The 26,002-nt window shown below is 50.1% G+C and overlaps 1 protein-coding gene across 5 annotated transcripts in view; it reads left to right on the top strand.

The window, feature by feature from the left end:
* Window positions 1-26,002, top strand: part of CEP55 (centrosomal protein 55) — a 682,821-nt gene that overhangs the window by 395,594 nt on the left and 261,225 nt on the right. The window lies entirely within an intron of this gene.

Below are 26,002 nucleotides of genomic sequence, written 5' to 3'. Positions count from 1 at the left end.
TTATCTGGAGCACTGTGTGGAATAGCGATGGGTAAATTAGTTTTCATCCCCTTTAACGTCAAAAGTTTATATGCACCTGTACAATACAATGCACAGGAATAGCATCACGCTGCTGAACCTCCACCAAGATCAGCAAACGAGATTGCAGTTTCAGATGTGTTCTCTGTTTCAGGGGCAGAAGAGGTAGTTCTGCTGATCCAATCTACAGAAGATCAGGAGGGAACAACACAGAGTGCTCGAACCGTGGGAGGCGATTGAACATTCTCCAGCATGGGGTCTGGCATGGATTCACATTCTCATGAATATTCCCTGTGTCAGGCTGGGAATCCTCGGTAAATGTGACGCTCACCTGGCTCCCACGGAGGCGCTGACCTAGTCTGGATTGCTGTGACCTCTTCAAGCGTGATGCGCAGAATTCGAAACACCGACTGAACTGGACCCCCAAATCTGGCTTGTCTGGCCCGTAGAAAAATCTTTCTGTAGGTGGAGAAAGGGGATTAACTGTCTGCAGAGTATTGTGATTGCTTCCCACCTCCCCTTTGCTCTTCTCTGACCACCTCCGAAATCCCCAATCAAGGCTCACCTTAATGTTTGAATGGATGAGCTCTCCATCCTGCTTCTGGTGCAGGGGCGCGTATTTGACCAGTTACTTCACTGGTTTCGGAAGGCGAAATGCCGTAAGTATGCAGTTTAAAAAGTTCCAGAGTAGAGTCTTCTCTTTGTTTGCTTTTCTTAACCTGCGATCTGTCCTTATTTTCAGGTGCAGAGTGGAAGTGATGCTTCGAGGGATATTGCCGGAGATAAACTCAGGTGAGTTTGTGATAAAATGATCCCTTTAAATGTCTTTGAATCCCTCTAGTAATGTCTTTCTTTTTTCCCCTTTAGGGGCCGGGGTGCGGTACCAGGCCAAGAAGTGGCGCCGACCCGAAATGAGGAGTGGTTCCGTCAAATATGGCCAGGTAAGTCTTGTGATGGAAAATCAGGCTTTCCTCATTTGTTCCTCCTGCTCACCTTTTGTCTCTTCTTCTCCCCTGCAGGTGCAGAGATGTGGTGGAATGCCCAGACTGTCGCGGTGGATAGTGAAGAGCCCACGAAGCAGGTGAGTGATGCGCAACGCTGCAACAAGTAGCGCGATGCTTTTAAAGAATGTCTATCTTCAGGATCGCTGGCGTGATAGGACCGGACACAGGTAGGAAGTTAGATTAAGTTCTTGGTTTTCACCTTTTCTCTTCCCTTCCTTCCTTTCAGGTATCCCAAGGTCGAGGCTGGCGTGGCTGGAGGCAAGATGCAGGAGCAGGCACGGTGAGCTTTCAGCTGCTAGATGCAGAGCAACGCGAAGCACGTGTGGCAGTCCGGGCGTGGTTTAAATAGCTTTGGAAGAAGTTCCAGTTAAGTATTCTTCCACGGTCCCCACCCAAGTAAAATAGTTACTTTGATAAAATAGTCCCTCCTAAGCCTCATTTGGCTTGAGGGTTCATGAGTATCGTCTGTGTCAGGTAAGTGCACCAAACACCCTCTTTTATGAGCTTGGCGCCTATGCGCCAGGACTGATGTTCAACATGAGCCTGGCGCCAAAGGCGCCAGGACAAAGTCCAAAGAGCCCCTATTAGGGGCCGCTGGGCTTTTACCCGAGGGCATGATGCCTGCTCCCGGGGGTGCTGGGCCTGTCCTGGTGCTCCGGGGCTAGGCATCATAACAGTAAAGAAAAAAATCAGTTGCAGTTTCATTTCTGAACTGTCTTTCTTAGTAGTAACCAATCACTGGTCTCTGGGTTATACTGCCCCCAGCCAATGACTGCCCACTCCTTAAGCCCCTCCCCTGGCAGCCATCCTCAGATTTTTACCGCACGTTCAAATGTTGGGAGTCCTCGTGCTATAGCTCTCGAGCTTGCGTTTTGCGTTTCCCCCCCCCCCCCCGCCCTCCCCCCCAAAGAGTTTAATCTAATCTTTTCGGTCAGTCGAGCCCCAAGCTCCACCGTTTCCACTTCCGATCAATGGGGACCCGTTTCGGAATTTTCTACGCCCCTCAAGGGCGAAGTTCTCGTTGAGTTAAGCTTTTGGAGGATTCCAGAAGACATTGAGGCCTACCCGTGGAGATGGCCCAGGACAAAGGAAACTCGACGCCCGGATCCAAGCTGTTCAGGAACTGCCCTGGATGCGAATTGCAGAATGTCTTCAAGGAGGACGAGCATTGCCTACTGCCTGCACGAAGACAAAAACGCACGTGGAGAAGGACTGTGCGTTTTGCAAGAACTTGTCGGAGCGGACCATGAAGGATCGGCGTATCTGCCTGACCAACTGGCTGGAAAGAGGTGAGAAGAAGAAGAGGTCCGAGCGGTCTTCTAAGTCCTTTGAGGGCCCAACAAAAGGATAAGCACTGCGAGTCCGCGGGCACTGGGAGCGCCGAACGGTCGGGCTCCTCGGCTGCCAGGCAGGGCACGCTTTCACCGACGCCATCAACCACGAGCCAATGCTCTGGCTCGGGAACAAGGAAGTTGGAGAACCCGGGTAAGCTTCTGGAGAAGCCCTGGTCGATCCTGACGGAAAAAGCCGGTGACCCCCACCTCCTCCCTCCCCCCCAAGGTGAAGGCCTCAAGGGCGCCTAAAGTTGTCAAGGCCCTGATTCACCCGGCTAAGGCCTCTATCGAGGGAGTCGTGGCGGCCCTGGCGAAGCCTGTGGAGGCTTCCCCAGAGGAGGCGACCTCGGGGCCCAGAGTTTCCCTGCCACCGCGGAGGGAATCCTCCTTCAGCCCATCGATAAGACCCCCGTGAGAACCCCGGTGGAAAAAGAGGGGTGGGGGGCTGGTGGCTATCACGGACACGGATTCAGCCTCTGAGGAGTGTTAGGGAGAATTCTCATTCTATGGGTGATTTCCCTTACCTATAGAGTCCCCCAGCAGCTTTGCTGGATTTGAAGGGTTTGTTTCTGTTCACCTGCTAAGAGTGAGACTCTTTTTCCCACTCTTAGGCTGTGTGTGTTCTAGGCTATTTTTGTGTTTAATGCCTATGGGATCTTTCTCACCCCCATAGGAACCATCTTTATTCACATGTGTTACACAGCACCCTCAGTGCAGTGACACAGGGGTGTCGTAGTGACCCCTAAACATAGACTCCATACCCTGGGACTGACTACTGTCTCCCAGGACATGTAAAGTCCACATTGACTTTACTAGTCAAATCCTATGAAGTAAACCATTACAACCCATCTTACTATGGAGGTACTGGAAGGGGTTAATAGTTTTTCCCCTTGTTCCTTTTAGAGAGGGTACCGTACAGTCCCTCTCTCAAAAGTTTCTGGCTGGCGGCAGTGGTTACTACCATAAATATTTGACCGCAAATATTTCCCTATGGGATTTTCCCATTGTTCGAGGCTACCACTTTTTCTGACAGCCTCTAACATACCGCTGATGCATTTTAATATTAACTTTACTCCGGTAGGTTTTATTTGCCAGAAATTTAATATAACTTCTTTCTCGTGTCTTTCTCTAAACTCCTAACCCAGGTCAGGGATCCTTTGTTCGTCCTTTTGGCGGGCTTCTACCGAGAAGCCCTCCTTTCTGCGCCACTGAGCCTGGGAGGGGGAGTAGGACCCCTGGACAGGGTTGCACCCGCAACCCATGTCACTCTATCCTGAGAGGCTGGAGGGTCTCCCGCCAAGATGACCACTCCACTGTGTGAGTGACAGCTAGGCTGTATGAATGGGCATAAAAGCAGGGTCCTGAGGACTGGAGGGGCAAGACGTCGCCACTGGAACTAAGAAGCTGAAGAGGAGAGACGCCAAAGACATCTGCAACGACTGAACCACCGGTGAAGCCCTGCTGCAGTGTCTCACCACTTTTCTCCACACGACGAGAGAAGATCTTCACCTGCAAGAGCCTTCTTCCCTTGAGCTGGTGGGGCCAGCCAGTTTGCCAATCGCATTCCCGGACCTGCCTTGGTCGAATCTCCCGTACCCTGTACTCGGAGGCCGGATAGCCAGGCACCAGTCCAATCGGACTGCGATTTAAAGGAGCGTACCTTTTATTCGTCGGGCAGCACCGCGGCTGGTTTCATCCCTGGGTAGTGCTGTAACTCGAACCTTCCTCCACGACGAAAGCCTCTCTTCCTCTTCTGGATCACCCGAACTGCAGGAACTACCAGGAACAACCGCCACCGCAGGAGCCACTTCTTCATTTAAAGGTACATTGTTCCGCCAGGCCACCCTTTCTTCACGGTAGCACCAAAGGTGTTTTAAATCCTTTACCTACCTGTTGGGTCGGCCACCCCTCTCTCTTAACATTTGTCTTTTCAACTTCTGCAACCAACTTTTCAAATTCGTTAACCAACGACTTGACTGCAGCTACAAGAACATTTTGCTCCTTGGCCCTTGCCCTGTACCAATGACTCTGGCACAGGCCTACTGACTCTGGTCACATTTGTTAGATCTGCTTTCTTTAGATTGATTCCCACTGAGAACTGTGTTGGTGCACCTATTTCTTACAACCACCCCTTCCTTCCCTTTTCTAAACCTTGTGGAATGCCATTTTGCTCAGTTTTCATTTAAGTATTGCTTATACTGATACATTGCCTTGCTTAAACTGGTCCACACAGTGATGGGAAGTGTTGCTAGGGTGTGTAAGAAGCTGTTTCTATATAACTTGTGCTTTCCCTCCCTTGTGTGTAATTGTCACTGTGCCTTTTTGCTCAGTTTTCACGCTGGTTTACTTGGTCTGCAATTCAACTTGGGTGTGTGTATATTTTTCCTTTGACTTGACTTAACTTGCTTGATGACTGTGGTACATGTGTTTTCTGAGAAGTGTAAAATACATTTCTGAGGCTTGTGGAATCTGCTTAGATCACATGCTGTGCATAGGCCGACATCTAGTGGAAGCTGCGGAGTATTACAGTTTGTTTTTCGAAACTCGAAAATGGGCGTCGACACAAGGCGTGCCAGTAATACTATCCCTAGTGTGACGTCCACTGTACCCAAGATCCCTCACGCTTCTAGGATCCTCAGATTGTTTTTTTCCGCCATACTGGTCGGAAGCATTTTGCGGAGTCCCCTGGCCTTAGCCATACTTTTGCTAAAATATTAATTTATTTACATCCTTCCCCATCGGCAAGGGTGATCCCTCGGCAATCTAAGCAATGAACCTGGCAGCATGGCTCCTGAGATATTTCTCTGAAAGGTACAGGAAACCCCACTCTCTGGAAGAGGGTATTAATGATAAAGACTAGTCTCGGAAAAAAACATCCAGAGAATATCATTTAAATTTCTCGTATTAAGGATTTAATTAAACCTAATACATTACTTGTTATGTGAATTTAATCACAAATTTATTTTGCACTCAAAAAATTTTTTATTTAATTAAACATGGTAGCAGAACACTTTTGTTTAAAAACTCATCATAATTTCATAAAATTCATACTCTAAACTCATTCACACATTTATTTTCAGCCATACACCATACAGTAACTCATTCATACACAACATCAATAAGTACAAGTAAAAACCACATGTAAAACATCAGAATTCATTCACAATCCGATTATTTATACAAAAAAATTATTATATGTTGTAAGAAACAACAACAAACAAAATAACCACAATAATTCTTGAGAGTGGTCAATGGTTCGGATAGGCAAAGAATAGAGGGTCTTCTCAAATAGCCTTATCCACACTTTCTCTACCGGTTTCGACGTGTTAACATTTTTTGTGTTACGTCTTCATCAGGAGATATTGATATATTCTTAAGACCATAATCCAGAGTAAATCTGTGATGTATTATCGCTGTAACTGGGATTTTTCAACCATCGGAGCGAGGATCCCGTTGATTTTGATAAAATGTACTTAGAACTTCCATCTCATGTTCTTTGCTCCATTGCCGGTACCTGCCAAGTAGCCCCATGTCCTTCATGACACTGAGCCAGTCCAGGCATTTCCAAATGCCTGGACTGGCTCAGTGTCATGAAGGACATGGGGCTACTTGGCAGGTACCGGCAATGGAGCAAAGAACATGAGATGGAAGTTCTAAGTACATTTTATCAAAATCAACGGGATCCTCGCTCCGATGGTTGAAAAATCCCAGTTACAGCGATAATACATCACAGATTTACTCTGGATTATGGTCTTAAGAATATATCAATATCTCCTGATGAAGACGTAACACAAAAAATGTTAACACGTCGAAACCGGTAGAGAAAGTGTGGATAAGGCTATTTGAGAAGACCCTCTATTCTTTGCCTATCCGAACCATTGACCACTCTCAAGAATTATTGTGGTTATTTTGTTTGTTGTTGTTTCTTACAACATATAATAATTTTTTTGTATAAATAATCGGATTGTGAATGAATTTTGATGTTTTACATGTGGTTTTTACTTGTACTTATTGATGTTGTGTATGAATGAGTTACTGTATGGTGTATGGCTGAAAATAAATGTGTGAATGAGTTTAGAGTATGAATTTTATGAAATTATGATGAGTTTTTAAACAAAAGTGTTCTGCTACCATGTTTAATTAAATAAAAAATTTTTTGAGTGCAAAATAAATTTGTGATTAAATTCACATAACAAGTAATGTATTAGGTTTAATTAAATCCTTAATACGAGAAATTTAAATGATATTCTCTGGATGTTTTTTTCCGAGACTAGCATGGCTCCTGAGGTCATAGAGTTTGGACATCTCAATTTACCACAGACGTGTATGGACATCCTAAAGGAATCTAGGAAACCAAACACAAGGCACTGTTACTTTGACAAGTGGAAGAGGTTTGTTATCTGGTGCCAGAGTAGACAAATCAACCCTGTTGATTGCACTACCTCCACTATTGTTACATACATGCTCCACCTGCTAGATGCAGGATTGGTTTTTAACTCACTGAAAGTACACCTGGCAGCCCTGTCAGCATACACCACTTCCCATAGCAAGGTCTCGTGGTGGAAAGTACCAGTAGTTAAAGCCTTCATGGAAGGAGTAAAGAGACTTCACCCTCCTACCTTAATGTGGTGCTAGCCAAGCTCATGGGACCCCCTTTCGAGCCCATGCATAAAAGCAGTCTCAAACACCTGACTTATAGAACGGCCTTCTTAGTAGCTATTACTTCTATAAGAAGGGTCAGTGAAATTCAGGCTCTGTCAGTGCAGGATCCCTTCTTTACTGTCCATAAAGACAAACTGATTTTACGCACACACCCTAGGTTCTCACCTAAGTTTATATCAATATTCCATGTAAACCAGTCCATCGAGCTTCCGGCTTTCTTCCAGGACCCTCAAAGCTCGGCTGAGGTGAAACTACACACCCTAGATGTGCGTAGGGCGGTCCTCTACTATGTAAATAAAACCAGACTGCTAAGAAAAACAGATCAACTGTTTGTCTCCGTAGCTACAGGCAGAGAGGGGGATCGCGTCTCTAAAGGTGCCATCTCGAAGTGGATTATTAACTGTATCCAGCAGTGTTACTCACTCTCTGAAAGAACTCTGCCTTTCACGCCAAAAGCCCACTCTACTAGAGGCATTGGGGCCACTCTGGCTTCCATTGCAAATGTACCCCTTGACACCATTTGCAAAGCAGCTACTTGGAGCTCTATTCACACTTTTACTCAGCATTACTGCATTGACGCCCATTCCAAGGCAGATACACAAGTGGGACAAGCGGTTCTAAGACATTTATTTGCTCATGACCCTTCTCACATCCCACCTCCTTCTTCAGGTACTGCTCGCTAATCTATGCACAGCATGTGATCTAAGCAGATTCCACAAGCCTCAGAAGGGATACATTACTCACCGTAATCGTATTTCTGATGCTTGTATCTGCTTAGATTCACATGCAACCCACCCTTCCTCCCCTCTGAAAGAAGGCGCATGGTTGCTTGTAGTCTTACCTTTCTATCTATCTGCTTGAATTATCTGTACTCATGCTACTCCTCATGCTACCTCATGTCAGAAAAAATACAATCTGAGGATCCTAGATGCGTGAGGGATCTTGGGTACAGTGGACGTCACACTAGGGATAGTATTACTGGCACGCCCTGTGTCGACGCCCATTTTTGAGTTTCGAAAAACAAACTGTAATACTCCGCTGCTTCCACTAGATGTCGGCCTATGCACAGCATGCGAATCTAAGCAGATACAAGCCTCAGAAATACGATTACGGTAAGTAATGTATCCCATATATCTACTTTTTAAATACAAAGCTTTGGTCAGTGTTTCCTTGTTCCATAGTCTAGTGGGCCTATTGTGTAAACCCTGAATACTGCTCATCTACCTCTTGCGATAAGTCTGACTGCTCAGCCACAGCTACCAACTAAATCTTTGTGGTGCAGACTGATACCAAAGGGGATTTATTGCTCTCACCTGTGTTAGGCAGAAACCTGTGCAGTTCCCTTAGGGACCACTGCAAAAGATTTAGGACTACAGGTGGTTGGCAGTAAACCCAATTGGTAGCGGTCTGTACCACCCCAATTTACCTGGTAGCTGTGGCTGAGCAGTCAGACTTCTCTCAAGATGAGTTGGGCAGTATATAGAGTATACACAATAGGTACAGAGATACAGTAGCACAAGCAAACACTGATCAGAGCTTTGGTGTAAAAGTATATAATTATTTATTTAAAGACGCACTTGTAAATTACACTAGCACAAAAGAGGTAAGTAAATTCAACACAGTCACTATTATATATATATACAACCCTAATTACTTATTAGACAAGTCTTAGTGAGAAACACCACTTATTTTCAGACAGAGGTGAGCGCTTAACATAAGATGGCACTCTAATAAGTTATAGAAAAAGGGAGGGAAAAGGCAAAGTTATGGAAGCACACAATTTCAATACCTTTCAAAGAACCACAGTGAGGCAGGTTAGGCAAAGTCTACTGGAGAGCAAGGAAGTTCAAATGCCAGGCCCACTCTTAGAGAGAGCAAGCAAAATGTGTCCAGGATCACACAGTGGGGTTGTGCCCAAAAAGTCTTTGTAGATAGTTCATAAAAGATTGAGATCAAGTCAGGAAAAGTTAGTTAACAGTCCCCAGGCTAACCCAGGTTAGAAAGTCGAGGATTTACTGTCACCCCGAACGATTTGTCGCAAGGGAAGCCAGGCGGGACACAGTACCTGAAAATGGGAAGAACGCTCCAGCGGGGCAGTTGTTCCTGGCAGCGGGTGCAAGTCGGTGTTTCGTCCAGAGGCAGAGGTCTCTACGAAGAGGAAAGCTGAAGGTCGTTTCACTGCCAGGGAAGAAACCAGCCGCAGAGTTTCCCGGTTACAAGGTACTACCCTTTTATTTGCGGTAGTGGTAAACCGTGGTATTCCGGTTGTCGGGGTGCTTGGCACGGGCAAGGTGGCCACGAGATGGTCCAGGAAGGTGAAAAGACAGGCAAACTGGTTATCCCCACCAGTCAAAGGAAGAAGACTCTCTGGACTGGAGATCTCCTCTGTCGTCGGGAAAAGTGGTGAGACGGTTCAGCAAGGCTCCACCGGTGGTGTTGTCGTTGCAGGTCGGCTCGGCTTCTCCCTCCTCGGATTCTTTAGGTCCTGTGGCGACGTCTGATGTTAAAGTCCCCAAAGCCCTGCTTTTATGCAGAAAACCCCCATTCATTCAGCCTAGCTGTCACTCAAACATGCTAAGTGGTGAGCCGGGCGGCTCACCGCTTGGGCCAATCACACAAGAGTGCGACTTGAGTTGCCAAGGCAATTCAGTCCAGGGTGCCTAAACCCTCTCCCTCACCCCGTGTGGTACCCATACAGAGTGGCACCACTTTTGGAGGCTTCTGTGGAGAAGCCCGCCAAAAAGTGGAACAAAGAGCTTGACTTGGGTCGGAGTCACAGAAGCGAACACAAACGCCATTTTGGAACCAAGTTTCGGCAAAAAATACCAACCGGTGAATTTATATTAAACCGGCAGTATGTTCGAGGCTATTTTAAAAAGTGGTAGCCTCGAACAATGGGAAAATCCCATAGGAATATAGTCGCGGTTGAATATAAAAAGTAGTATCCACTGCCACCAGCCAAAACTCGGTCGGGGGGACTGGACAGTGCCCCTTCGAACAACCGACCCCGGGGCAATCGAATTGCCCTGACCAGTACGTCCACAATATGATGGTTTGTACTGGTTCTGTTCACAATTTAAGACTAGTAAAGCCAATGGTGACTTTACATGCCCTAGGAGACAGTAGTCAGTCCCAGGGTATGGAGTATATGTTTGGGGGTCGCTACGACACCCCTGGGTTACGGCACGGAGGGTGCTGTGTAACCCCCATACCAAAAACATATGAAGCCCTATGGGGTAAAGGACCCCATAGCCCATAAAACACATACAAAGTCAAAAGAACACCTCAAACCATGTCTAAGATTGGGAGGAAAAGAGTCTCACTCTTAGCAGGAGAAAAAAAATAAACCCCAAAAATCCAGCAAAGCTGCTGGGGGACTCACTAGGTTTGGGAAATTAGCCTTTACAGAGAATTCTCCCTAACAACCTGTCGTCCTAATCCTAAGGGAACTGCACTGGATTCTGCCTAACAAGGAGGAGCTGGCTGGTGTCGTGAAGGTCCTCAACAAGAAGTTCGAGGAGGTCCGGTCCCACAAGAGGGATCCTGATGAGGCGGACGAAGAGAGCGACAGTGGCGCCGACGAGGTTCCCGTGGAGGCAGAGGATTCCACTCCCCAACCGTCGCAGCCAGTATCCGAGCCTGAGGACAACTCTGGAGCCATCTTGATGGCGATCCAGGCCTTATGTACGGAGATAAGGACCAGGTTGCCCTTATCCCCAACGGACGATCCAGCGGAACCTGGCCCGTCGGGGAGCCCGCCAAGCAAGCGGAGAAGAGTTCACCTGCCCGCCCTGCCAGCCTGTGTGGCCCTCGGGAGGACACAGGAACGGAGGCGGCCACGAAGGGGACGGATGACGACGACGACGGTGGTGACGACGGGGTGGACCTTCCATCATCATCACCACCACCTCCTCGGACCTCCCCGCCCGACGAAATTGTCTCCTTCCACGCCATGATTGCCAGGGCATCCGAGCTCTTCTCGCTCTGCCCCGAAGAACAGAAGGAAGGTTTCCTCTATCAACGGTGTGAGGCCAAAAGGAAGACGGTCCTCTCGGTTCCGTTACTAGACGACATCTGGGACGAAGGGCTTTTGCTCCTGAAGAACCCGTCCACGACTCCTGCCAAGAGAGACCGGTACGAGAAGAAGTACTCGGTCCCTGATTCCGCCCCTCTGTGCCTTAGTGCTCAGCCGACCCCTGATTCGATCTTCTCGGCAGCGGCCAAGAAGAAGGCGGCAGGGGCTATGGCTTCGTCTTCCACCTCCCCCCGGACAGCGAGGGGAAGAAACTAGACGCCATGGGCAACGGGTCATCTGGCTGCGGCGACAACGATTAAAGTGGCCAATGCCTTAGCGATTGTGGCCCGTTACGACAGGGAGCTTTGGTTTAAGATAGCTCCTCTGCTGGACTTCCTCCCGGACGACAAGAGGGCTGACGCCCTACAGATCCTGCTGGAGGGCTTATGCCAGTTGGGCAACGGTGTTTCTTCGACGGCGTGGTTGGCTCAAGGCAACCGATTTCTGCCAGGATGTGCAAACCAGAGTTTTGGAGATGCCCTTCGACGGGAATAACCTATTCGGCAAGACAGTGGACGAATCGCTGCAGGCCATCAAGACCGACACAGAGATGGCCCGGGCCTTGGGGGTTTTGCAGCAAAGACGGCCACCCTTTCGGAACTCCGGAGGCAAGCAAGGTGCCTCCAAAGGATTCGACGGCATCTCCTTGATGTACCGCCATTCGGCCCGCTCTTCGTCGCAGGAGGCCTACAGGGGACGCGGCAAGTCAGGAGGATCTCGTCGCCAAGGAGGCCAAGGCGGCAAGGCCGCTGCCAAGCAGGACTGAACCGGCTGTAGCGTCGGGCCCCCACCTGAGCACCCCGATGGGAGGCCGGCTGGCGAAGTACGTCAGCGTGTGGGAGTCCATCTCCACCGACCGATGGGTGCTGGATGCCCTGGCACGCGGGCACACTCTAGTTTCTGAAGAAGTGCCCCCGCATTCCACCCGTGGCCAGGAAGGAAAACCACGTCCCCCAACTGCTGCTGGAAGTAAGGGCAATGCTGAAGAAAGGAGCCATCGAGCTCGCCCCAAAGAAGCTCTGGGGCTCCGGAGTGTACTCACGGTACTTCCTCGTAAGAAAGAAGACAGGCGGTTGGCGACCCATCCTGGATATTTGGAACTTCTGGGCCTTGGTGTACTTGTTTAAACGACAGATGGTTACCCTCCAGCACGTGCTGGGGCAGCTGGAGGAGGGGACTTCCTATCGTCGCTGGACTTGGAGGATGCCTCCTTTCACATTCCCATTCTAAAAGGGCATCGAAAGTTTCTCAGATTTGTAGTCCAGGGACGGCACTACCAATTTAAGGCCCTCCCCTTCGGATTGAAGTCGGCGGCCAGGGTGTTCACCAAGTGCCTGGCACTGGCGGGAGCGTGGCTGCGCCTGCAGGGGATCCACGTCTACCCCTATCTGGACGATTGGCTCATCCGAGCAAAGACAAGGCAGCTCACCGTCAGGCACTCAGCGAAGACCGTCAAACTGCTCACGGACCTGGGCTTCTCCATCAACTTCACCAAATCCCATCTGGTTCCGTCGCAGGTCGCACTGTTCCCGGGAGCCAAGCTCGACACAGTGGCGCGACTGGCCTCCCCGTCGGAGGAAATGACGAAGGCCATCATGGGCAAGGTGCAGTGGCTGTTGGCCATGGAGGTGGCCAGGGTGAGGTCCATTAAGTCCCTTTTTGGCATGATGTCCTCGTGCATCTACCTAGTGCGCTTGTGCAGGCTGCGGATGCGACCATTGCAGGAGTTCCTTGACGCCCGGTGGATTCAAGCAGCTTTGAAGACAGGATCCCGCTCAACGAGGCCTTCCGCCAGGCGATCCGGTGGTGGGGGCCCGCGCGCATCTGACAGCAGGTGCAGACTTCCAGACCCCGGCGCATCAGGAGACTTTGACGACCGATGCCTCCCTGGAGGGGTGGGGAGCGCACACCGGAGATCTCCATGTAAGAGGCCTTTGGCTCCCGGAGGAGAGGTCACTGCATATCGATATACTGGCGCTCCAAGCTGTGTTCTGGGCTCTGATCGTTCCTCTCGTCCCCCAAGGGCAAGGTGGTGAGGATCTTCACCAACAACACAACCACGATGTTCTACATCCGGAAGCAGGGAGGCACCAGATCCCCAGCTCTTTCCAAGTAGGGCCAGGATCTGTGGCACTGGGCCGTCACCCAGGGGTTGTTTCTGGTACCCTTCCACCTGGCAGGAATAAAGAACACCATCGCTGACTCACTCAGCAGGGAGCTGCGCTTGTGCCACGAGTCGGAACTGCGTCAGGATCAAGTAGATCTACTCTTCCAACGATGGGGCAATCCCCAGATCTTGCGACTCATCAACCAACTTAAGAGGTCCCAGTGCAGGATGATCCTTGTCGCACCGACGTGGCCGAGAGAGATCTGGTTCCCGGACCTTCTGGACTTGTCAGCGTCCACCCGCCCCAGTCAAGCTGTCGACGGAGGCGGATCTCCTCGCCAGAGAAGGAGGCACCATCCTCCATCATGACCCAAACTCGCTGAACTTGCGGGCCTGGCTCCTGCAGCACTGGAGTTTGGAGGGTGCAATATCCCGGCGGACTGCAAGGAGGTGCTTGCAAAGGCCAGGGCGTCCTCAACTCTCAAGTGTTGGGGACGTAAGTGGAAGAGGTTTTCTGTCTGGTGCGGCGCACAGAAGATTAACCCTTTATGGATTACGGCCCCTCAAGTGCCTCCATACTTATTGTCGTTGGCCAAGGCGGGGCTGACCCATGCCTCCATCAAAATCCATCTGGCAGCGATCTCCTGCTACACCAGAACTCCGGGGCGCTCATCCCTGTGGTCCCATCGCCTGGTGAAGGAGTTCATGAAGGGACTGTTCCGATGGTTCCCGTCTGTGAAGGCTCTAGCCCGGGCGTGGGAGCTCAACGTGGTGCTGACCAGGCTCATGGGCCACCATTCAATCCTCTGCATTCTGCACCGTTGAAGTTCCTATTGTGGAAAACAGCATTTCTTGTGGCCATCAGCTCTGCACGACGAGTGGGAGAGTTCCAGGCCCTCTCTTGTAGACCTCTATACCTGACTTTCCACGAGACGAGGGTGGTGCTGAGGATGCACCCCTCCTTCATGCCCAAGGTGCCGTCCGACTTGCATCTCAACGAGCCTTCGCTGTTACCTGTTTTCTTTTCAGCACCGGCCAAGAGGACTTTGCACTCGCTGGATGTAGCTAGAGCGCTGAAGTTCTACGTGGACTGCAGGAAGAGTTTTCGGAAGACAACACAGCGGTTTGTGAACTTTGGACCTGTGAACCAAGGGAAGGCCCTCTCAAAGGCTTCCATTTCCAGATGGCTCTCCGGCTGCATCATGCACTGTCACCGGTTGGCAAACCGATAGCTGCCCAGCCGTCCGAGAGTCAATTCGAACAGTGCGATCTCTGCTACCACGCCATTCCTATCTGTTGTGCCCCTGCTGGACATCTGGAGGGCTGCTACGTGGAGGTCGACGCACACCTTCACGAGATTCTACTGCGTTGACCGGGATTCCAGGGAGGAGTCCAGAGTCGGCCAAGCAGTGCTGCGCAACCTGTTCGCCTGAAGGTGGTCCTGGTCAGGAGGTAAGAGATGCTTAATGTTGAGTTGATGAAATGCTTGATGTTGAGCCCTGCCACCTCTCGTGGTTGTGCATGTGTGTACTGCTATGTATTATTGTATTCATGAGCATGTGAATCCATGCCAGACCCCATGCTGGAGAAGGAACAAGTTACTTACCTATAACAGTTGTTCTCCATCATTGGTCTGGCCCTCTGCGGCTCTTCACTTGGTCCTACTGCCACTTTACGTGCTACCAAATCTGAGGATGGCTGCCAGGCGAGAGGCCTAGGGAGAGGACAGTCATTGGCTGGGGGCAGTATGACCTAGAGACCAGTGATTGGTTACTACTAAGAAAGACAGTTCAGAAACAAAACTGCAACTGATTTTTTCTTTACCAAGGATTCCCAGCCTGACGACGGGGAATATTCATGAGCATGTGAATCCATGCCAGACCCATGCTGGAGAACAACAGTTACAGGTAAGTAACTTGTTCCTTCCACATCTTTATCGCTGTCACCCCCATCCATTGATACATCAGAGAGTATTGATGTTGACGAGATGGATGAGTAAGACCGATTTATAATCCATCAGAGTCAAGATGGGAATTAACATTTCCTCTGCAAAGCAGCAAATAGGAATGGCCTCAGAGGTGCAGAGGCAGTAACATTAGTGGAAGCTTGCCCTCCCCCCGTGCACAGTCTGTGAAACAGCAGCCTTCCGTTTGCAGACCAGAAAGCTCATGCTATCATCATCAGAACACCACCACCACCTTTGCCAGTATTATCGGACCCACATAGAAGCTGCAATGCACACTCTGCCTGACAATGATGTCCTGAGAAAAGTCACGGGCTAACTTGGTTCCCACATAATTGTGGTCTAATATGCTGTTTCAGGATGCACAGCTATGGAAAGAAGTCAAAATATCTGAAATGCATCTCAGTGAAGCAGCTTACTACCTCTTGTAGAATTACCCCTGAAAATACTGCAGCTGTTAGCTCTTGATAATGGGACACCGAGCTTTACATCCTGTAACCCAGCGGCATAGATCTGTGATCCTCCTGTGCACCTAGTGCAGTGTTCTGGAAGCGCTTGAGCGTGGTCAAACATATTTTGAGTCCATTGACAGAGGCAGCCTGCTCTATGGTAACCTTGCTAAAATGGTGACAATGGATGTCTTGCCCTACTCTTTTGTGAAAAACTCTGGATGCCATCTCCTTCTGAGAAAAGACAATCGCTTCTGGGAAGTTCCCGTCCTTTGGCCCAGAAGATCAGCTTCTTTATCAACCAGGCTTATTCTGCCAAACATGCACTTCTCCAACTGCGAGCGCACCACAACCTGCCACTACTCAACATGAAGACCTCACTGGCCACCTGTTGAAACTCTACTTTGCACATGTTAGACAAGCTGCATGAACCATACAGTGCAATAGCAGATTATTTCAACAGTCACAGCAGAGCTCTATGTTGGGCATTTTTAACACTGTGTCAGTGCTAACACTGTGCAATGTCTACTGCAGTGCTACAACCTTTTGAGGATGGCTCCAAGTGGGTGCGTTACTTGTTACAGTGCCTCCTGAGTAAGGTCTTCCTTCTGGTGTGCCTGCTTGAGACAACCGGACCAACAAGGCGTGGGCCTGTGGCTTGGCAGGTGATTTTGATGCAGCACAGCTGGTCAAGGACTTGCTTTCAATATTTTGTGGCATGCCACAGGAAGTTGGATTTAAAGTAACATTGAGTACCGGCTGGCTGCTTTCGTGCACAGATGTTTCAAAGTGGGGGTGGCCTCATTTCTTCTGCTTGTCTGGTAGGGAAGGAGGACTTTCAGAAAACATCCTGAGCAGACACTGTGCAAATTTACAAGGAGGTTTTGCTGCAGCGTTAGCAACATCAATTGGAGAAGGAATGCAGGCATCATGGAGAACACAAACCAGCCCAAATTTGTCCAAGTACACCTGTCACGACAGTTGCAAATCAAGACATCAACTAACATTACATCACTGACACCCGTTGAAAGATTTGTGAGCAGTGTAGCCACAGCTTCTGGGGCAGGAAACATGTGCTGCATCTTCCACAGTGAATGTTATGTTTAATTGCAGACATCTCATCAATGGGAGCAGACAACGGACCATCAGTCTTACAGTGCTTGATGCCCACTGCAAGGGAACAAAAGTAAGGCTCTGACACAATGGTGGCATGTTTTGGGGTGTACACGTTTATTAATAAAAGGGTGGGTCAATGCCTATCTGTACCTAAACCTGAGGTGGTTTCCCTATCTCAAAGAAAACTTGTGGAATGGTCAGGATGGGCAAAACTAAAACGTTTGTCACTGTTGTCTCAAAACTACCTCTTTCCCTGACACCAACAATCTAAAGTAATTGTTCAAGGATGATCTCTTCCCAAAGTAAAAAATGTTCTTTGTGTTTTCAACTAACAAAAAAGTTCCAAAATACAAGTTTCCAGTGCTATGGTTATGCTTCTTTCCCCTAGCTTTCTTCTTGTCTTAACACATCTTGTGCTTTCTGTTTCTTTAACCTAGCCACTTGTTACAGTTCGCTGTCAAGCGTAGAATTCCTTTAGTCAGTTCCAATGTTCATTACCCTATTGCTTTCAATCTCTCATGTGGGTGCGAGTCCCAGACCCGCAATACTTTACACGGCTTGGTTTACTCTCCTGCCAAACTAGTGTTTTCTTATTGAATGTCTTTCATTCAGAGGGTCCCAGACCCTCTTTCTTTCATATGGGTATGGGTCCCAGACTTGCAATTGTTTTTGTTCGCTTGGTTCGCTCTCCTGCCAAACATATAACTCTTCCAGGTTTTCTTTACTTGTGTTCGGGGTTCCAGACCCTCTGATTCTTACTCTCTTGTTCGGCTGCGGGTCCCACACTTGCACTGCTTCCTTGTATAAGCTTGGTTCACTCACCTGTCAAGTGTACTCTGGGTCCCAGACCCTTTTATTCCAGCTTTAGATCGCTTCCTAGGACCTCCTGCACCTCCCAGACACCCTTCGTACCGGTTTCCTTCTGTCTCACATTTTCCTCGGTTCCCGGGCAGCTGCATCCCTCTGCCTCTGGCAGCGTTCGAACTCCCACTGGGGTCTGCAGCAGCTCTGCAGTCTCACAAAGCCTCTCGGCTGCATGTTCTCTTTCTCCCGCACTTCGCCAGCGCTTGGGATGCCTGGAACATTCTCTCTCCTTCTACTCAGTATAGCTGCTCTTACTGATGCTGACGGCTGCTTTCCTGCACGGCTCCCGCTGTTCCTCCTACAAGGACTGCTCTCTCGTTGGCACCCCAGTTGATCCGCTTTGGAACTCCGACAAAGGATAGTTGTACTTCGTGGGACCAATCACCTGTGTAGAAGCTAGACTGCTCACTTGGCTTCTCCATGGTAATCCCCGGCCTCGCTGTGATCATCCACTTCACACTACCAGCCTCCACATTATGTGTGAAACACTTTGTATCTTTTGGTCTCTCAGTCATTTGATGCTTGTTGGTTGGACTGATTCAGCAACAAAATACATCAACCCTGTCCAGAGAAGGGGGGGGGGTTCAGTGTATAAGGGGGACGGGGGGCCGTCCCATCATACCCGAACCAATAGATGGAGTCTTTCCTCATGTGATCCTCCCTCAGTGCACCACCCCTAGGGGGACTATTGTACTATGAACGCACTGCCCTGGCCCCATGAGGAAGGTCCTCCCGCGCCCCCAACTCCACACAGGTGATAAGTGACAACATCCTCAGATTCATCACACCACCTAATGGACACTAGATTTGTATAGAAGGAATGATGACCTATGACTATATTGGTAACACAAGTGGTCTCCCTGGTCATCCACACTTTTGGAGTTGCTGTAGGGTCACTAAGCTGCCCCCTGCCAGTGATTAGTTTGTCCAAGTTTTTAATGCGGTCAGGCCTAATGTATAGAACTACAGGAGAAGGCTTGTAATGCCCCTTGTTGAGCAATTGACTTTTTGTCATGACCCCAAAGAGTCCCAAGACCCCAGTGAGTAGCATTGGGGGAATCTAGTCTGTGAGACTGGCTGCATAGCGCAGAAACAGGCTCCTGCCTGTACTTTAGGCATATTGCCCCATCCAAGAATGCCCCCCCCCAACTGGATCCAACATGGCCCCTAGAGGGCCACAGTACAAGCATCCATGGTGGTCTAGTGGTGATGGGTGGTCCCAGGGGTATATAAACCCCTCCCTGGGCCACACCCAGCGCTTAGCGTTTTCTCCGGCTGAGGATCCACCGTGATGCTTGCCTGCACCGATCCAGCGCTTCACTACGTGCCAAGACTACCAGAACCCAGCACTTCACTACGTGTCAAGGCTACGAGAACCAGCTGCTTACCTGGAATTTACCTCAGCTTCCCCTCCAGCTTCACGGGATCAGCATCGCTCATCGCACGTCTTCATCCAGGTACTCTGCGGCTCCTGAAACACAAAGAACACAGAGTGGGTAAGCTACGAACTTTTACCCATACCCCTCCCACCATCTTCACGCTACTCACGGCAATAAATCGATCCTCCACGTAGCGGGTCCGTGGCCGCCAGCATTCTGCTGCAAACCTCTGCATGCTTATCGGCCCCTGAGTGAAGAACAAAAAGGAAAAGGTTAGACATTCCAAAGCAAAGAAGCAAGCGGTTATTCCGCTCGCAATAATACTCCATAGCCAACTAATACAAGACATTCTTGCCTACCCATAAAGGCAATCCCAAGGCGGACTGGTGCGCCGCAGCAGGCCTTGGCCACCATTACCCAGTGAAGGAACTGGGAAAGACATCAAAACGGCCATGAACCAGTGAAGTAACTGGAGAGACATTTTACCACAAAGACACGCCTGGAAGGTTTCCAGAGACTTGGCCACATAAGGGGCAACCCGGAACTTTATTTATCCAGGCCACTCCTGCCTCCCTGACCATCGGGTGACTAAGCCTGGAGTGGGCAGGGTGGAGAGAGTGTTTTGGGCAACGACAGGAGCTGGAGATCGCCGACAGACCGGACCAGAATCGCTGACAGACCGGACCAGGCACTCCTGCAGGGCACCAGAGGTAAGCGTTACACTTTTATACAAAATGAATAGTCACTTCATTGCAGAAGACTGGAACGACATCTACCTATAGCCAACATACCAGCACAGATGAAAATTTGATATCCAGCACATGTCAGAAACGGAAAAGTGCTGCAGGGTTGTTTTGTGGTGCATGCGGTTGGGAAACTGATTTCTGTAGTTGTCCCTGTGAATGGGAGGCCCTGACTGTTGGTATATTATACATTTAAATGTATAATATACCAAGTAATGTTTATGAATCAATGTATTGCTTTGTGATCCCACCAGGTTCTCATGTTCTCCCACAGAGTATCTACCAAAGTTCTCAGACTCTTTCAGAAGGCACAACCACCAACCTTAGGTACTCGGGGGGGCCTTTTCAGAGGGCACAGCCACCTTTGAAAGCTTTCTGGTTTTCCCAGAGGATGCAGTTGCCAACCAAGGTTGCAGGTTCTCCCAGAGGTCGCAGTCCCCCACTATTGTTAGCCAGCTCTCCCACAGACCTCTGTCACTCACACGAATGGAGAGTCTCCCTGTGAGGCAATTTCCTCCTACCCAACGATTGCCTCATTCCTTCTCCCTGCACAGTGTCCTACACGCATGGACGGGTGCTGGAGCGCCATATGCCTCACAGGCTGGCTGCCACCACTATGTCAAGCTTCCTTGGCTAACTGATAGCCCACAATGAAACAATAGGTCCACCCATGCGTCAATGTCTCCTGCCCAAAGACTGCACTACTGGTGGTGCGCTGCCCCAACCGCCTGTTGTGGTGGCACCCGCAACAGGGGCCTTCTGCTGGCTATACTTGGCATTACCACTGGCACCGATTCTACAGGTTGAACGGATTACAGGGTTGTGACTGGGTGTGCATGATGTCTCTACTGTGCTGCACCCTGTCCCTGTGATGGGACCTTCCTCCACACCACTGCCGGAGAGGCCAGTGGTGGCAGCATGGTCATTAGCACTCTCCATAATATCAGGTCATTTGCACCTGGTAAACCTTCTTGTGCCACTAGTAGCCATGATTATTTCTCACGGCTGACATCCTTGGGGTGCTGCCCTTGCCCCTACTCTTCTGCCTTAGCCTCTGCCCTAGAGCCTTCAACAAGGCAGACCTGATGCTCCTCTTCATCCTGACATTTCGCCCATTTTTAGAGAAAAATAGACCCACTCCCAAAAGGACCATCTGAGCTTTTTTTGTGTGAATGGGACCGAGTAGGCAAATATTAACTGCTTCCTGAGACGACTCCTGCGCTCTGCTTGCCTGCTCCTCCACAATGGCAGAAGCGGGAAAGAGCCCCCTTCCACATGTTGGATCTCCTCCGTCATCAGCACTCTTGTCCTTCTGGGTGGAGACGTCTTCCTCCTCTATGCCCCACCCAGCTTGCGGAGGTTGCTCTCTTGCTCCCTCCTCCTGCATGAGGAACATGCCCTCCTGTTCCGCTACTGGCTTTGCCTCGGGGGTTGAGGGGTGTCCACATGAGGCCCTGGCTTGTAGAGGTTTCCACTTGTGCTCTGCCTATGTGCTATTTACCTCCACTACTAGTCCTGCTGCCTTGCACCTGTTCCTGAGGCCTCCCTCAAAGCTTCAGCCTTCCCCACTGACTCAGAGGATCATTGTTGCTGTATGGTCTGCCTAAAAACTGGCATTCACAAAGAAAACCAGTTTCCCCCTCCTCATTCATCATTGGGGGATCCTCTTCCTGCAAAGTGAAATGCAGCTCTTCCTTCTGCAGGCATCTTCTCCTTCCCCTTCCAGTGTTGCAAGCTTGCCATGATAAGTGTCACAGATGGCAACATTGAGAACTATGTTCACAACCCGAGAATCCAACTGTGTATTAAAGGTAGCCCAGAGAGAACCAGAGCATGACAGAAAGAAGCAAAATTACTATTTTGGGCCCCCCCAGACCCTGCATGCAGCTTTGCTGCTCTTATCCCTTCCACACTTTCTCCTTCTTTCCTTTCCTCCACCCGCCTCCCAGCCAACCCTCCTCCCATGATTGCTGTGACTGTTCCTTGCCTGGCCTACTCGCCGGCGTTGCTTGTGTGCGCCTCTTTTTTCCCGGGCCTGCCCAGGTGAGTGGTTGGTTTCTGGTTGACCCTTGTGGTCCTTTTTGATCTGGTGTCAAATTACTATTTTGAGTCCCCCCACACCCCTGAGGCCCAGCGTGCAGCGTTGCTGCTCTTGCCCCTTCCATACTTTCTCCTTCTTTCCCTACCTCCTCCTAGCCCGCCCTCCTCCCGTGATTGGTTGCATCACTGCGCTTCACTGACCTCCCAGGACAGCCCTCTGCCCAACAGCCCCTGCGACTAAGGGCCCCAAGGCAAAGGGCGGCTCCCACAGTGGCGGCTCCAGCTAGTGTCGGCAGAGGAAGTCAGTGGCCAGCCGTCAACCAGCAGCGACTATTAAGGTAGGAGTGGCCTGGGTGTGAACCCTACCACTGAGCAGACTCTCAGACTTTGGTGTGTTTTTCTCCAGTGTTTAATCTACATTGTGAAAGTAGTGCCGTTCTGTGGTTTTGCCTTCTCAAACCTAGCATTCATCTAGCAAACTTCTCTACTATTGTCTGAGCTCCTTTCGTCTTGTCCAAGTTGTCTACTATTGTCTCGTCTCTCTCCGTCTCGTCTGCTTGTGCTCCCCCTGTCTCCTTCCCTAGTGTTCTCCCTGCTCCTACCCCCATCTCTCCTCCCCTTCCTCTTCTCCCCCTACCTACTCTATGGTGCTCTCTGTGTTCCCGCACCTCCTAAATGTCCTTTCTTCTTCTGCTGTCCCCTCTCTTCTCTCCACGGCTTCCTTGCCTCCCCCTGCTGCCTCCTCCTTGGCTACCTTTCCCTCTCCTCCTTCGTCTTCTTGCACCTCCCACCCCCCTTGGGCTTCTTCTACATTTCTGCAAGTCTTTCAAGGATGGCAACCTTCTCCACATTGCCACTCTAAACTCTCGCTCAGCTGTCAAACACTCCTCTGACATCTGCCGCCTCATTGAAGAACTTGACCTCGATGTCTTCGGTCTCACTGAAACATGGTTCACGGCCAGCTCTGTCACGAGCTTTGACACTCTCCTCCCTGCCTGCTACAAGATCCTCTCTGCACCCATGTCCAATCGTTCTGGAGAGGGTGTAGCCCTGATCCTCCCTGAGTGGATTCCTTCCTCTGCCTTCATATGCAGGCCTACTCCTCTTTCAAATGCCTTGTCTGCAGGCTCTCTCTCTCTCTCTCTCTCTCTCTCTCTCTCTCTCTCTCTCTCTCTCTCTCTCTCTCTCTCTCTCTCTTTCTCTCTCTCGTAGCCATTACCTTACTGTGGCTACCATCTATCGGCCACCTGGCCAGATCTCAACCTTCCTTTCTGAATGGGTAGACATCGCCTCTTTCCTCCTGGTCTCAACCACTCGGCTCCTCCTTCTTGGAGACTTGAACATCCACCTGGATGCTTCCTGTCCTTCCTCTGGACTCTTTCGCGACCTCTGTGACTCTCTCACTCTCTATTCTCCCCTCTGGCCTGACTCACTCTGCAGGGCACAATATGGATGTTGTGATCGCTACAGACCTTCCCTTTCCATCCCTCTCACCACTCCTCTCTCCTGGAGTGATCACTTTCTCCTTTTCCTCCCAGCTCTCTCTCCACCACTCAGGCCAAGCCAACTCCAGCACTGCCACCTACCTTCTTGGTTATCCGACCCGTAAAGCGTGTCAGTTGAGGCTTTCACCGCCACTTTCTCACCCCCTCCTCCGGCTGACTACACCCCGACGCAGCCCTTTCTATGCTCCTCTCTGGTATGTCTGATACTCTTGATGTTCTTGCCCCTGTCGTGAGGATCCGCTTGAAGCCCCAGGTCAAGGGCCGTTCTTGGTACGACTCAGACCTCGTCCCCCTTAAACGCAAGTGCATGGTGGAAATGACGTGCTTCCTGTACATCCTCTGACAAACTGGCCTGCCGCCTGCTCCAAAGGCAATACTGGCTCTATGTTCGCACCAAGAAGAGAGCCCTCATCTAACCCTGCGTCTCTGTGGCATCCAACAACTCGGCCAAACTCTTTAAAATCTGCAAGGAGCTGGCCAGTCCTGCTGCAGTCTCTACCTCTCCTGTCCGCTCCCAGGCCCCTGCATGGCCCTGGCTTCTCATTTTGTCTCAAAAACTCCGGACATTGTGTCCTCTATCTCTTCTTTTCCTCCTCCTCCCTCTACTCCCCTCTTCTCCTCTGTTCCTATAAAACCATCAAGGACCACATTGACACCCTGGATCCTGCTTTGGCTGACTTCCTTGGGGTGCACTCCTTCGCCACTGGAGTCTTCCCTTCCCCCCCGAAGCACTCCCTTGTGCACCCTCTTCTTAAGAAACCCTCAGCTGACTCCTCCTGCCCTGCTAACTACCACCCAATCTCCATCACTCCAATCTCCCAGCTTAATCTTCACAGTGAATTGGTTGGTTGTCTCCATGAACATCCGTGAAGACCTGCTCTCCAACCTTGACTGCAATACCCCCTCTGTCCTCATCCTACTTGGTCTCGCTTCTACCTTTGACATGGTCAACCATGCCATCCTGCTCAACCGTCTCCGTGATAACCTAGGTATCGCCGATCAGGCCCTGGCTTGACTGACCTCCTTACTCTCCGATCGACCCTCCCGGTCAAACTTGGGTCCTTCCTCTCCTCTAGCTCTCTCTACCTGTGGTGTTCCCCAGGGGTCTAACATCTCTCCCTGGCTGTTAAACCAATACCTGGCACTTCTTGCCCATCGCATTGCCGCTCTCAGCCCCAACTTTCAGCGCTATGCGGACAACACTCAGCTCATTTTCAGGCTCCCTTCCGCGACCTCTTCTCCTTCTCTCATCTCGGACTGTCCGCTTTCCAGCAGTGATGTGCTGCCAACGATCTCTGTTTTAATGCCAGTAAAACTGAGATTCTCCTCATCGGCACACCTGCTCCCCTCATTTCCTGTCGCTCTCTGGCCGGCCTCTCTTGGCCCTCTTCCTTCTCCCAACTGGGAGGCTAAAAATCTTGGTTATCTTCGACTCCACTCTCTCCTTCTCTCCTCACATCTGCCGTCTCTAAGTCGTCACACTACCAGCTGCACCTCTTCAGGGGTATTCTTCGTTTCCTCTCCTTCCCCCACAAGCTCACTGTCTCCAGAGCTCTGGTTCTCTCTGGGCTGGACTACTACAACAGCCTCTTTCTAAATGCCTGCTTCTACTCTCCGCCCTCTGCAACTCATCCAGAACAGGACTGAGAGACTTGTCCTTGTCCTCAAGCCCAGGGATCGTATCTCTCCAGGACTGAAATCTCTGCACTGTCTCCCAGTGGCTGCGAGGATTAAGTTCAAAACCCTCTGCATTGTCCACGAGGCCTTCTGGGGCCTGTGGCCGCAATACCTCCAACTCTCTTCCTAAATATCTTCCTTCTCAAGCTCTTAGCTCATCCGCATCCAACTCCCTCAGGGTCAGCTGCTTCTCCAAGCAACAAGTTGGTGGTAGATCTCTTTCTAGGGCTGGGTCCTCCCTCTGGAACAGCCTCTCTGCCTCCCTGAAACTTGAGGAGAACCATCTCTGGTTTCGGAAGCACCTCAACACCTTCCTCTTTGCTTCTACTTTCTCTCCTCCTCTCTCTTGCTGAACTCCTGACTGAAACTGCACTGGTCATCTAGCTACCCTCTGTTCTCGGGCCCAGGGTCCTTTCCTGTGCCAGCCGCACACCTGCACTGCCTCCCGGGAAAACCCTGCACTTGGGGGCTGTTTTCTGTATCCCTACAGTCCCCACCAGCTACTGATGCGTGATGTGTACACTTACCCCTGCACTTGCCACAAGCTGGCCGCACTTTTTACCTACTGTTTTATTTATTATATGCATATATGCATTTCTTTTCACTGTTGATCCTATGTATTGCACTACCCCCTACCCTCTTGCAGTCCCCCCCCCCCTGCACTTGTGCAATCTCAATGTCATCTGGCCTGGTAAGATCGTTGTCTGTCTTCCCTCTGTTCCCCCTCTCTTGCCTCGTCGCGCTTTGAAACACTTGTGTGTAGGCGTATTATCAATGCCAATTCATAGCATAACAAGCAATCATGCTACTAAACTGCAGCCAAAAGTCGAACCCTACTATACTATAATACTATACAAATACAGGACTACTACAATAAATAGTACACAACAAACATATGGAGGGAGGAAGTGGGAAAGTGTCATATTTTTTTTGTTTTGTTTTTGCGGTTAGGATTAAGTAGGACATTTTTTTTCTTTTACCTTTTTTTTTTATTTTGTAATGGGACACAAAAGGGAAAATGCATGTCCTGTCAAATCAACCATCAAGATTGATTTAATTTGAGTTT

This window comes from Ambystoma mexicanum, chromosome 8 (genome assembly GCF_040938575.1).
Source record: "Ambystoma mexicanum isolate Mex_15411 chromosome 8, UKY_AmexF1_1, whole genome shotgun sequence".
Lineage (NCBI taxonomy): Eukaryota > Metazoa > Chordata > Amphibia > Caudata > Ambystomatidae > Ambystoma > Ambystoma mexicanum.
This window is presented reverse-complemented; position numbering and strand designations above follow the sequence as displayed.